Consider the following 13052-nt stretch of genomic DNA (forward strand, 5'->3'; position numbering starts at 1 on the left):
AATGAAAATCCAGTTGTTTTTAAAGTGCACAAAGTTGGTGCTGACATTTTGTAAATATTTTAAAGATGTTGGACTTTGTTGTTAAAGTTTAAAGATTGTTATATATATATGTGTGTGTAACCATCAGTTTAAATGTTTTTAGGGATTAAAGAGGGACCTTTAATGTTAAGGAGGGGGTAATGTCATGACCCCATGTTGACATTTTTATTAAATAGGTCACGAGTACATGTTTGTTTTTATGACCATGTTTTACATTTTAACTCTATGTCAAGTGTAATTTATTATTGCATTCAAAACTAAACATCTTATTATCAATATCTACTATGCTTAATTTACCGTTTGTATGGTTCATATCCGTGTAAAATCCATTTTTGTTGGTCACTACAATCACATGTTTGGATAGACGCCATATTTAAAGGAAGTGACTTTTGACCTTTTTGTTGAATTATGGGTAGTATACATTGACGACCTCTGTCAAACTTGTCAGCAGACGGTTTTATCTTGCATTTTCGCAGTACATTTCTTCATCATGCGGAGGTTTGATTTTTATCATATAATTACAGTCATGTGTATTTTTATGTTCTAAACCTTATTATTATACTTAAAGAAACATTTCCAGTCATTTTAATGAAGTTTTTATTGTTTAAACTTAAGGCGGTAACTCTGTTTATTTTTGAGGTGATCGGTTACGCTCGGAGGATGCGCGGATGATGCGTGGTTGAGTGATTGCTCGGATTAATGTTAGGACCGCGCAAGGCTCGGACCTGCTCGGAGCCTGAGTATATAAGCTCTGTTTTTTTCACAGTCAGGGACTCTGATTTTTTTGGAATTAAAGGCACATTCTCATTACTAAATTTTACTCCAATAAATATTATTGTTTAGGCATTTTCATTAAAAGTAAGTTAGAAACATTTTTCATATTTTTGCATATAATAGAGTTTTTGAATAAGATTTAAGACTAAGGTATAGGGATATTTTATCGTACAGTTTTAAGACTGATCGAGCATTGTAAATGTAAGTTTGAGAATTGTATTATTTATGATAAATTGTTGAATGCATTGATGTACTATTGATGCAAGTAAGTTGGAATAAAGATTTGTTGAACTTTATTTAGTTGTTTATTATACTTATTATTTGAGAGTCATCAAAAGACTCAGGCTATTATCTTCAGTTTATTTTAACAGAGTCCATTTTATTTAAAATGTTTAAATACAACTTAATGAAAGAAAAGTTGGTTTGACACTAAGAGTAGGCCCGCTATTACATTGAAATAAGGAAAAGAAAAAGAAGAACCGCTCGGCTCGTTACATATTTAATTTTCTTATGGTTTATTTTGTGGATGTTTTCACAAACTGAAGTTGTTTTTAATGGTAATAGGAAGTTGATACTGATATTTACATTATCAAATAAAATATTCAGGATCATTGCTTTATTGATGTATTTACAATAAAATCTTTGATTTCAGGCATATTTGATATTTATAAACTAGTCAATACAATTTAAAACCATTGCAATAATTGAAATGAAACAACAAAATGAATATTATCAATAAATGTTTTGTTGCCATAACATCATCTTCTTGAGCCCCTGCTGGGATTTGAGCCCAGTTCTCTTCCCAATTGGGTTGACTGGAAAGTATTCTCTCTTGAAATACAAGGGCAGGAATGAAGAATACAGCAACGTTAAGTATTTCATTTATCATATTTTATTATATCTTTAAGTGGCAATACGACCTAGAACTGCAGTTTAAAGATTTATAGTTTTAAGCATTGTGAACAGAAACAAACATTTTCTATTCTACATGTAGGTTAGAAAACATAGGTGGATCCAAGGGGAGGCAGACGCGGTCTACGCCCGCCCCCCCCCCCTCTAAATCGCCAAATTAAAGTCAATTCATTTGATGTTTCACACTTAACTAGATCTAAATCACCTATTTAAACTCATTGTTCTTCTTATTATTTTTGTACACAACATTTCCCACCAATCACAGACAATCGCTAAATGTTTTAACTTTAGACTCTCTTTCGCCCGGTTTTTCAATATAAAGAAGTGAAATTCCAGCTGCTGGAGCAGTATTGAATTTTCATTCAAAACAATTAATTGGTCCTTTATTTAAGGCAAGTGACCGATTGCCCAAACAGTACAAAACAGCACAATACAGCACAATACAAACCAACATAAACACAAAATATGAATAAAGCTGGGGTCACCGCCTTGGAACGGTCAATGCAAAGCATTGGGGGTTTAAACCTGGTTATAGAGCGCTCATCCTCACACTTGGCCCAGCAATATTCATAATACATTTAAGTTTAAATAAAATTTAACGTCATAGCATTGTAACTCAAATTAAACAATAATAAAAGGGAATTAAAACGCATTCAATTTAATTACTATTTAATTACTCATTTGCATTGAAGATACAAGAGTAACAGAGTTACAACTTTTTGACGAACGATCAAATAAAACTATTAACAATTGTCAACTACATTCCTTCTTTATAGAAACAGATTTGAGAATATAGCATCATTGAGTTAATATCTCAGATAATCATCGCGCAAATACAGGAAGAAGCAGCAATAATGGGTGTAAAAATTCCATATTACATAGCTTGGTTGTTTATGTGACTGCTAAAAAAATAAAAATAATTAAATCAAACAAGAAACGCCTATCAGAGAGAAAATATAAATAAAATGGAACGTTATAAACCCAATGACCTATGCATGTAGATTACAACTGGGAAAGTCGGTCGTATGACGTCACAAAAATCCATAATGACATAATGACGTGAAGAATTCCAGGGACAGTACTAAATAAAAATATTAATGGGGCTGTGCTACTAATAAAACAAGTTTAGGTTATCTAATATTAAGAAGCAAATGAATAAAAATGGTAATTCCATTAAAGCGACATTATTGGAATCAAACAGTATATAGGTGTTTTGACAACTGAAGACAGAAATGATTTGATGTACGATTTGAGTCCAAATGTAGTTTTCATGCAGATTTGTTCATACGACACACTGACACAATTTTATTCAACAGTGAAAAACGCCTATAATGTAGTTTTTATGCAGATTTGTTCATACGACACAATGACACAATTTTATTCAACAGTGAAAAATGCCTATAATATCACTAATGATTCCTAATTATAAGGCAAGAAAGATATAGTGAATCGAAAACCATCAAACACGTGTTTTTAAGTACATAAGTATCGTATCCTTTTGATAAAAACAAGTTAATTAAATTGAAAAGTTTAATATGAACATTTGGTTTAACATATTTTAATTTGCGGACACGCTTCAAAACATCTCCGTAAAATAATGGATGGGAGATTCCATTATTTAAATGCCATTTTAAAGAAACATTATATTTTGAAATTAAATCACCATACTTAGAGTAAAATCTAGCAAATTTATTTCTTAGGTTATGATACAAAAAGCCTTGTTTCAGCAATTTTTTAGTTAATATTAGATAACGATCATTAAAATCTTTAATACACGAACATGCTCTGGCATAACGTACCAACTGCGAAATGTAAATACCATAGGAAGGTCCTTTAGGGATATTGCCATCTAGAAACGGAAAATTCACAATTTCAAAGTTAAAATCGTCCCGTTTGTCGTATAAACTAGTTTTGATCAAATTATTATTAATAGTTTAATGTAAGTCTAAATACGCAGCGTCTGTATTGGATAAACACGATCTATTTAAGACAAGTTCTTTTGGGTAGATTTTGTGAATATATTGTTCAAATAATGGATTATCTAAATTAAGTATGTCATCAATGTACCTACTAGTAAGGTTAAACAATTAATCAAATCTACTTGCTTAGTTTTAGATAATTCTAACATAAATTCGCTTTCATAACAATATAAAAAAGGTCAGCTAGAAGTGGCGCACAATTAGTTCCCATAGGAACGCCAATAATTTGTTTAAATATTTTACCATTAAATTCAACAAACAAGTTATCCAAAAGAAAAGTAAGTGCTGCACAAAAGTCAAGACCAGTCCAAATGATGTAATTATCTAATATCTGATTAGTAAAAAAAGCTGTTGTAGTGTTTAAAGCTAGATACAAACACTTCTCTCTAGCAAAAGTTTTTTCAATCAAAGAAACAAGTTTGGATTTTATTAAAGCGTGAGGAAGCGTTGTATATAGTGTAGAAAAATCATAAGTACTTACCTGTGACACCTTATATTTTTTATTTTCAATTTTATCAATAACTTCTAAGGTGTTTTTTATTTACCAAAATAGGTTAATATTACTATTTTCAGAAACTTTATTATAAAATTTAGCTATATGATATCTAATAGCACTCAATGCAGATGTAAGGTACACTGATAATTGTTTGGTGGTACAAGACACTGAATTAGCGATAAAACGACTTTTATATGGCGTCTTATGTAATTTAGGTATCCAGTAAAGTGATGGCAATTTCTTGTCAGTAATATTGACTATTACATTTAACTTTATGCATTGGGCAATATGGTCGGTAATAATTTCATTAGGTTGCTTATTGTACTCACAATATGATGTAGTTTGTGAAAGTTCTTGTGAAATAGTTTGAACATAAAACACTCGCCATATTATTATAACATTATTAGCAGCCTTATCAGCAGGAACTAAGACGAATTTAGATTTTAAGTCTTCAAGCAATTTACAGAGATTTTGTTTATTAAATTTAGGTGAATGTGGTATGGCCAAAGGATGTGTATCATAAAAACATATTTTATTCATGACCATACTAAATATTTTTGTTTTCCAATCATTGAGTGCAGTAATTTCAGCATTTTCCTTCCTGCACCATTTAGTGCAATAATCATGTAAGGATGTTACGATATTCTTACTACAGTCATCAAAATCAACAGGAATAGGCAGTCTGTACTTAGGGCCTCTGCGTAGCAAATTTCTAAGGTTTTTATTTTGAATGAAATTACGGTCCCCAGTAATAACATGTCCAACTGGACCATATATATATTTTGAACAAGTACAGTCACATAATGTAGGACAATTTCTTATTACATTTATATCTGTGGAAATAGAATTATAATTAAAAACGATACTTCTTACAGGTTTACTATATTTGTAGCAAATAAGTGGTGATTCAGTATTGCGGAAATAAAGGGGAATCAACCGACGTACATTTTTATCATTGAATATTTTAGGAAGGTCAATTAAATCAAGACCTTTGTTACAAAACTCAATTTTGATACGATTTCGAGTTTTGTTAAGTACATTTTCAATAAAAGGTTTAAGATAAAAGTCAGTGAAAGATTCAATAATACAAGCACATTCATATAGAGGGTCAGATTGAAGTAAAATAAGTTTACATTCCTTATCAATATGCGCCAACGAAGAAACAGAAAGAGAGCAAAGTGCACTTAGCAATTTATGTTTACCCCCATTTTGTAATAATGTGTAGCAATCATTTAAAGAAAGCAGACGTTTAAATTTACGCCTTAAGTTACCATTTTTCCTAATGCCATGTGAACGTTTATTTCTTAGACGTTTACTAAACAGAGAAAATGAATTAATCGATTTATTTTTAGAAATTGTTCCGACATTTAGAATATTATCATTTAATCCAAGTGGGTAAGCTGATTGCAAACGTTTAATCCATTCAAATTCTGACATGCACCTTGCTTTTAATTGGCACTGATTTGAAGTACTATTATAAAAAATAAGTTGCTCCACAGGTTGAATTGAAATATTTGTTACGCTATGACCCGTTTTATTAAAGTGCTGGTAAATGAAGTTAAACAATTTATTGTTATTTTTAATTTTAAAAAAATGTTCTCTAAAACGTGTTTTAAGTGATCTTCCCGTCTGCCCAACGTATTGCGCACCACAACAGGGTACATTTCAAGTAATAACATAAACCACATGCATAAAATTTCATGAGACATCGGATTTAATATTAACAGAAAAATTGCGGTTATTAACCGATGAAAGAATAAAAGAGGACATATTTAAAAACTTGCAACATAAACACTTCCTGGAGTTGCACTTATTTATTGTAGGATACCGATTACACGGAGCTAAATTACGCTGCGAACAAGAACCCAGCCGCATTGTACCTCCAATGAAAGATGTTCGAAGTAAACTTAATTTGACTTTAGGTTTAGAAAAAAGTAATTGTCTATAATTTAACGGCAAATGAATACTACGTGTAATCGGAATTCTCAACGGTGAGAGAACAACTTTCGTTTTTTTTGTAATCAATCTGTCCATAGGTTATTTATTTGGCGAAACCACCAATCTTATAATCACATTAATACACATTGCCAAGTCAACATACATAAAAGAGTAAGAGGCAGCTTGTCAGATAATGGTCTGTAAAAATTCAGTATAACCTGCAGAACTCTCAATGGTGGCAGTTCCAAATTATCAGGTTAATTAACGGTAACCATTAATAGTGATCACGTAATTAACTACATGTTTTATTGTACACATGTATCTAATAGCATGATCATAGGCACTGGCCCTGATAGCGAGGGGTAGAGATTCGAGTTTCGGCTGTACCATTCACCCATCCTGCAACATTTGGTGCCCAATAAGGGTTGTTCGTGGTTTCAATGGATCAGGTTTACAATGATCCCTGTTACTTGAATTCTCAACAAATTCCAGCTTGGCAGAGGAGAATGTCAGTGCACGTCAGTGTCAGTGATTGTTACTCAAGGCCGAAAGGGGAGATGTTTTGTGGCTTCCTGATTAACTCAATCAGAAGAGCAAGAGGTCCCAGATTTAAATTCAGGACTTGCTGCAAAATTTTCTCATCTTGTGTCAGTTAAACATAAAATACTTTAGTATATTTACAATGCACACTATTAATTGTGTACAGTAAAGCATTAAAAGCAATATATTGAACACGCACAGAAGTAGCATTTCTCAAATCATTAATAGTGCTTGGTAAGTATTAAACAGCATTAAATAAAGTTGACAAGCAATATTTCAGCAATACACATGCACATTTGTAAATGTGATAATTTATCTACATACAATGATACAGTAAGCATATCAAAAATAATTATTATCTAATTACTTTTTTGCAAAAGATTATGCTTTTCCAACATGCAGACTTACGATATATTTCAATAGACAGCTATTTCATTGGATTGCACATTTAACATAAACACACACGATATGAAACTGTAATTGTGTTTGTAGACAAGCTTTTCATCACCCGTTCGGCTAGCTAAAGAAACTTCAGCGTACAGTTTATATAGTATTGACATACCTGTACGCTGAAGCCAACCCCGTATCGAAAGTCAACCAGAGTCGTTACATATTTATGTCACGCTTTAAATCAAAGAAAGCTCATTTTCTTGGATACATTTCTACGTATATTGGTGAATGAATATAAATTACTGCATCGGGGAATATTTTAAGGTTCAAAAGCTTCAAATGCACCTTACAATAGATGAAAATAACTCTAATCAGTCTGAAATCCACAATTTTGACGCCATTGTCGCTTTGTCACGTGACGAGTTTTCATTTGGATACTTTCGGATCGACCTTGACATTTTTTGCTAAAATTGTAAACATTACTTTCGTTTTCTGAAATCTATTATTTGTGATTAACAACTTACGTCTGGTGGATTATAAGACTGATTTCAGTGTGAATCAGGTAGGTTTAAATAAAATTTACCTTGAGTTTGTATTTACACTACAATTTGTTTACAAAACAAGCCAGAATCATCTAAAATACCGGGAAATGTCATTCTGAATTTGAAAACACTTGAGCACATGGTATGTTACTAAAAATAGAAATAACGTCATATGACCGTGAAATCTCGGGATATTCGCATTTCAAGAAAGTCTGTCACATCGCTGTTTTTCTCGATATGTAAGAGCAGAATAGATAAATTTTAAATGTTTAAGATAGTATTTTGTGAAAGAATATATCAGTTAAATGTGAAAAATGTCAATCTTTCCGATCAAGTGTTTGATTTGGGCCAATAACTGCATTTAAAAGCTGTTTTGGACCGGTCTTTGTTAACTGCCAACTTTTCGGGAATTTCTGGTTGACTTTCCTATGGGGTTGGTCCATAACTATAAAGTCGCGCCTGTCAAAAATCATGAAAAGCGACATTTAAAGTTATGGTAGCCAGAACAACAGTTCGGCCTGTGTTTACGTTTTAGCGGCAGTAATGCTATCTGCGTAAATAGGAATGAAAATAGTTCTCATAACTGTAATTAAATATCTTGATAAATTAACAATATATGCAGTTTTTAAATGTAATGACTTACAAATATTATGCCTGGTGTCCTAGATATTTCCATGAAAGAGCGTACATTACTTTGATGTGTGTTGCCAAGATTCCTGGCAGAGATGTATGTTGAGGCACGAACGACAACTCTGCTAGGAGAATGGCTCAGACTACTGTAAACGTAATGGTTGCATTGATGAAATATTGCATCCAAGTTTCGTAAATACATTTTAGACACTTTCTTATGAGATAATGATGAAACATTTATAAATTAAATAATTTTATATTCAATGTCTATTTATTACTAGTGTATTTTGCTTTGACTAGAAGAACGCACAAGGATTTCAAAGTTTGTAAAGGATTTCAGAGTATGTCAATTCAATGTCAATATGTGCGTATTGTGACAGTGCAGATTCAACAACATCATGCCTTACTACCTGACTTATACAAATATAAATATTACCGTTATTTATTAATTATTAATGATAGTTATGCAAAACATCCAGGAGAGTTACATATTGCAATTCAACTAATATAAATAGCCAAGTGATACGATATAAATAAATAACACCTCATCAGAAAAAGATGTAGAATTTTGGACTTCCAACTTTATCAGGTAGTGAAAGTTTGTTACAAGTTTGTATTTCCAAGAAAACCTTATAAAGATATGAACAGTATAATGAGTGCAAATATTCTGCTGTGATAATTTATAAAAGTGTTATGTCGAAATAAACAAAAATCGAATCTAAGTTTCCAAATGTTTTAGTTCCAGGTGAATCACTTAAAAGATGAGGTTAAATGTTAGAATGTTAAGTATAAAACATAACTCACTAACTAGACTAAATCATGAAATAAAACCAAGTCTTACTTCGTCAGACGTGCCATGGAGTTCCAGTGTCCCCTTAGATGTTGTGGCTAATGTATCAATTTTCTGGATCTTTCTGGCAGGACGTTTTCCTTAACCCTTCTGTATACTTGAATCCTGAGAGTAACAAATGAAAACATCACGCATTTGATAAAAACCAAGTGATACAGAAAATCTAATAAATTATAGCAAAAGAGTAAGCTATTAGAAGGAGTATGTTTGTGTTGTTAAGTGAAAACCTGTCTTGAGTGGCATAACCCTAAAATGACAAAAACATGATGTCAATGTCATGACATAATCACATGAGTTATAGTGCATTTCTTGATTTACTACATGTTATGTGCAACAAAAGCCTTCATCCAAGGATTTCGGACCTAAATATTGTGAATCAAAGCAAACATTCCGACTTTACTGAGCCAAGGCATAGTCTAGGTCACTGTTCAACTCTCAGGCCTTCACAATAATAGTTCTAACTTGTAAATCATAATGGGTTATAGTCAAACCTGCATTTATCAACACAGGGCTGACAAGGGTGATATTATTATTTCTTCTTAGTTCGGCTGGTCACAAATATATATACATAATTCACTATACCCCTCCGGTTGACCAGGTGGGAGAATTTATCATATAATTGGCGCATAATTAAAATGTCTACACACAACATCATTAACATGAACTTACTGAATATGTGTCCTGAGAGTACAACAACATTCTCTTAGATGGCTTTCTCACACGTTTACTTCTCATCTCTCCCTCTTCTTTGGCCTAATTAAAAAAAACATAAAAAAACACTGACTTATTTGAGCTTTAGGAACTGGGTACGGATTTACTAGTGGATGAATCCACTGGCTTCTATTAGCAGATTTAAAAGTTAATGAAAAACGTATATTGCAAAATAAACTACAAAAAAATCAAAACGAGAAAATCATAAAATCAAAACACGTAAAATTGATTCTCATTTTCATGCATTGGAGTCGTCGACGATTGTCTATTTGTAGACAAGCGACATTAAGCATCGAATTGCAAGGTAAAGACAAACAATCCTCTACCATTTAACGGCAGATAAACGCATCTTGTTGAATTAAATAAAATGATTACAATCAGATCGGAATCTTAATAAATTATATTTTATTAAATCAATGAAACCATATTTTCTTACCGGTTCGCGTATTGTCGATTTCAAAGCCTTCGCCATTTTCTTTGTTCCGTTTGTGTCTGAATCACGTGACACGAAGCGCGAAATAAAAATGGAAAGGGATTTCCCAAGGTAGACGCAAAAGTCGTAATTCAATTTGGCTGTTGCTCTTTAGTTTTGTAGTTTTAAGCAAAAGGTTGAGTTGGGTATGGTTCAAATTATCGAATGTTATTGATTAAGATGAATATAATGGCCTGCTAAATTCAGGAAACTGATCCATTGGACGGCCTCTTTAATTTAACCGTGTCGGTTTGCAAACTTCTCTTTTCGATCTTGTTTTCTTTCTAACAGTGTCTTGTACACTTCCTCTCCCCGGTTTGTTTCTGGTTGTGCTCAATTTCACACTAGAACTTTTCCCTGATTCGGCGTTATTGATGTTTTTGCCACAGTCTTTGTTGGCGCTTTGGGTGCATGTATGTACACGTCATTGTTTGTGGTGATAATGTGTGGTTATTTCTTCTTCGTTTTCATTAGCATATACATCATATTCGCGCCCCAATTCGCCTGCCTTAAAGATATGTGATCGCGGGTACTCGGGCGGTTTCACGTACTCTGCAGGTTTCCAGCCTGACGAGGTTTTATTTCTTACTGCCTCCCCAGGCTGAAGATTGTCCTTCTCTTAGCGTGTTAGTCGTAGTAGAATCTTGTTTTGTTTTTTTTCACGAAATTCTAGAACCTTCGGTGCGACAGTTTCACCATTTGTTTCGGGTTGTGGGAATGTTTGTTTCATATGAATAAGTGATTTTACGCGTCGCCCCATCAAACGTTGCATCAATGATCCGAGATCCGATGTTGTCGAATGGTGTGTTTCTTAGTTCTTACAGGGCTAAGTAGATTTCGTCGCCTGTTTTGTTACACCTTTAATAAGATTTTTCGTTTTACGGCTTGTAGAGCCTTTATGGCAAGGTCGTTTGTTTGTTGGGGCAAAGGCGATGACGTAATATGGCTGATGCGATATTTTTTCGACGAATTCTCGGAACTTAGTACTGGTGAGCTACTATGGACCATTGTCCGCGATGATTGTTTCCATTATTCCATCACGAGCCACGCTTTACTTGATGTTATTTAAGATGGTGCTTATTCGAGTGTCTCTTTGCAATGGCCAACATTCCCAAGAGTGCCGGACCGTCGGAACTCACCGACGTTTTTAAGAAAGGTCCGATTGAAAATGTTATGTTGCCGGTCCGTGTGTCCTGGTAATTAATTTAAGAGCAAAGGTTTCTTTATTTCATAGAATTAAAGACTGAAAATAAAAAGAGAGCTAAAATAAAATATGGGCAGTAAAAAGTCATTAGTACTTTTTGTTAACATTCACTAAATGTTACTGCGCATACGCACCGAACATTTCCTCCTAACCGAGTAAATATGTCAATAGCTTTTGCATTGAAATGAAAACCCGTTCTGCATCTCAGATCGTTGTAATTGGGGTATTAACAGTTCGTTCCCAATCAAATATACGCTTAATAGTTCTTTTTCATCGATGTATACATCGCTGTAGCTAGTTTCTTGACAATTGTAGTTGAATTCTTAGTTGTCATATAATTTCGCGACCGGGACATATTTGTCATTTAATTTGTTTTATTTACCGACAATTGCTTTGTGCTTTTAAAATTATATCTGTTAAATTATGTACTTGATATCCCACATGTGTAATGTTGTGTTAGGTAATTCATTGATTCGTAACATGTAAAAATGTGATTTTAATGAGTAAAAATAATTTATTTACATTCTTTAGTCACTGTCACACTCAACTATCAGTATCCCAAAACATTTGTTTTAACAGCAATTTTCTTACTAGTATAAAATTATTGAATTTTCAATTGAGAAATTGCATTGTTTTTACTAATTTTTGGTTGAAATATTTTTCTTTAGAATAATGTGTGTTGTGATTTGTTAGTGTTGATTGTATACGTATGCTCAGTGTTGTGTTTTTTATTTTCCATTCTATTTTTCAAATTATGTCAATACATTCATGTCGATGACGTGATGCTTCGGTCCTATAAATCCAAGTCGGGTCCTGCAAGTTTTTTTAAAGTCCACAATACCGAATGTTGGCTCTGTGAGTACATCTGCACCCTTTCATATACGCAATCGCAGTTCTGCGCACAGATTTCGTGCGCATCACTTAACAGACGTCGTTCGTTACCAATTAAGGAAAGCGATGAATCAACTTCAAACACACATTAAAATTAATGTACCTGAAAGGCAGCTTACGAACGTTATCCTTTGGATGAAACCTAAAAATCACGACGATGTTTCAACACACTATTCTTGCTGACAATTTCATTTTGAAATTTCGAACAGTGTAACCGTGTCCCACCGTGGTCTACCGCGACCTAATCGATAGCGACACTTTTGGTCGACAGCACTACGCCAATTTCCCGATATGGTGGATAGAGCGTACGAAAGAATAACAAAGTAAATAAAAAGCAATTATTTCTTGCTTTAATGGTACCATTGGCATGAGTTTGAGCTTTAGACAGGTACACGTTGATAAGTTTTTGTAGTATCGGTGTTCCTTAGGATTTTCAGTGGTTTTCAAATTTTGCGCCTTTGTACAAAAGACGGCGCGTTGACTTTTTGCAACAATTCCTACTCGGACCTCAAACACGAGCGGACGTCTTATTTTGCGTTGGAGTATTCCCTTGTGCTAAAGATAAGTAAGCGTGAACTGCTTTTGAATATGTAACACCGCCTAATTATAACTAATATTATTTAAGTTTAATAGTTTATTTCAGTCTCACTCTTCATGATATATAATATTCACATATACATTCAA

The sequence above is a fragment of the Dreissena polymorpha genome, chromosome 7 (assembly GCF_020536995.1).
Source record: "Dreissena polymorpha isolate Duluth1 chromosome 7, UMN_Dpol_1.0, whole genome shotgun sequence".
In the NCBI taxonomy this organism is placed as follows: domain Eukaryota; kingdom Metazoa; phylum Mollusca; class Bivalvia; order Myida; family Dreissenidae; genus Dreissena; species Dreissena polymorpha.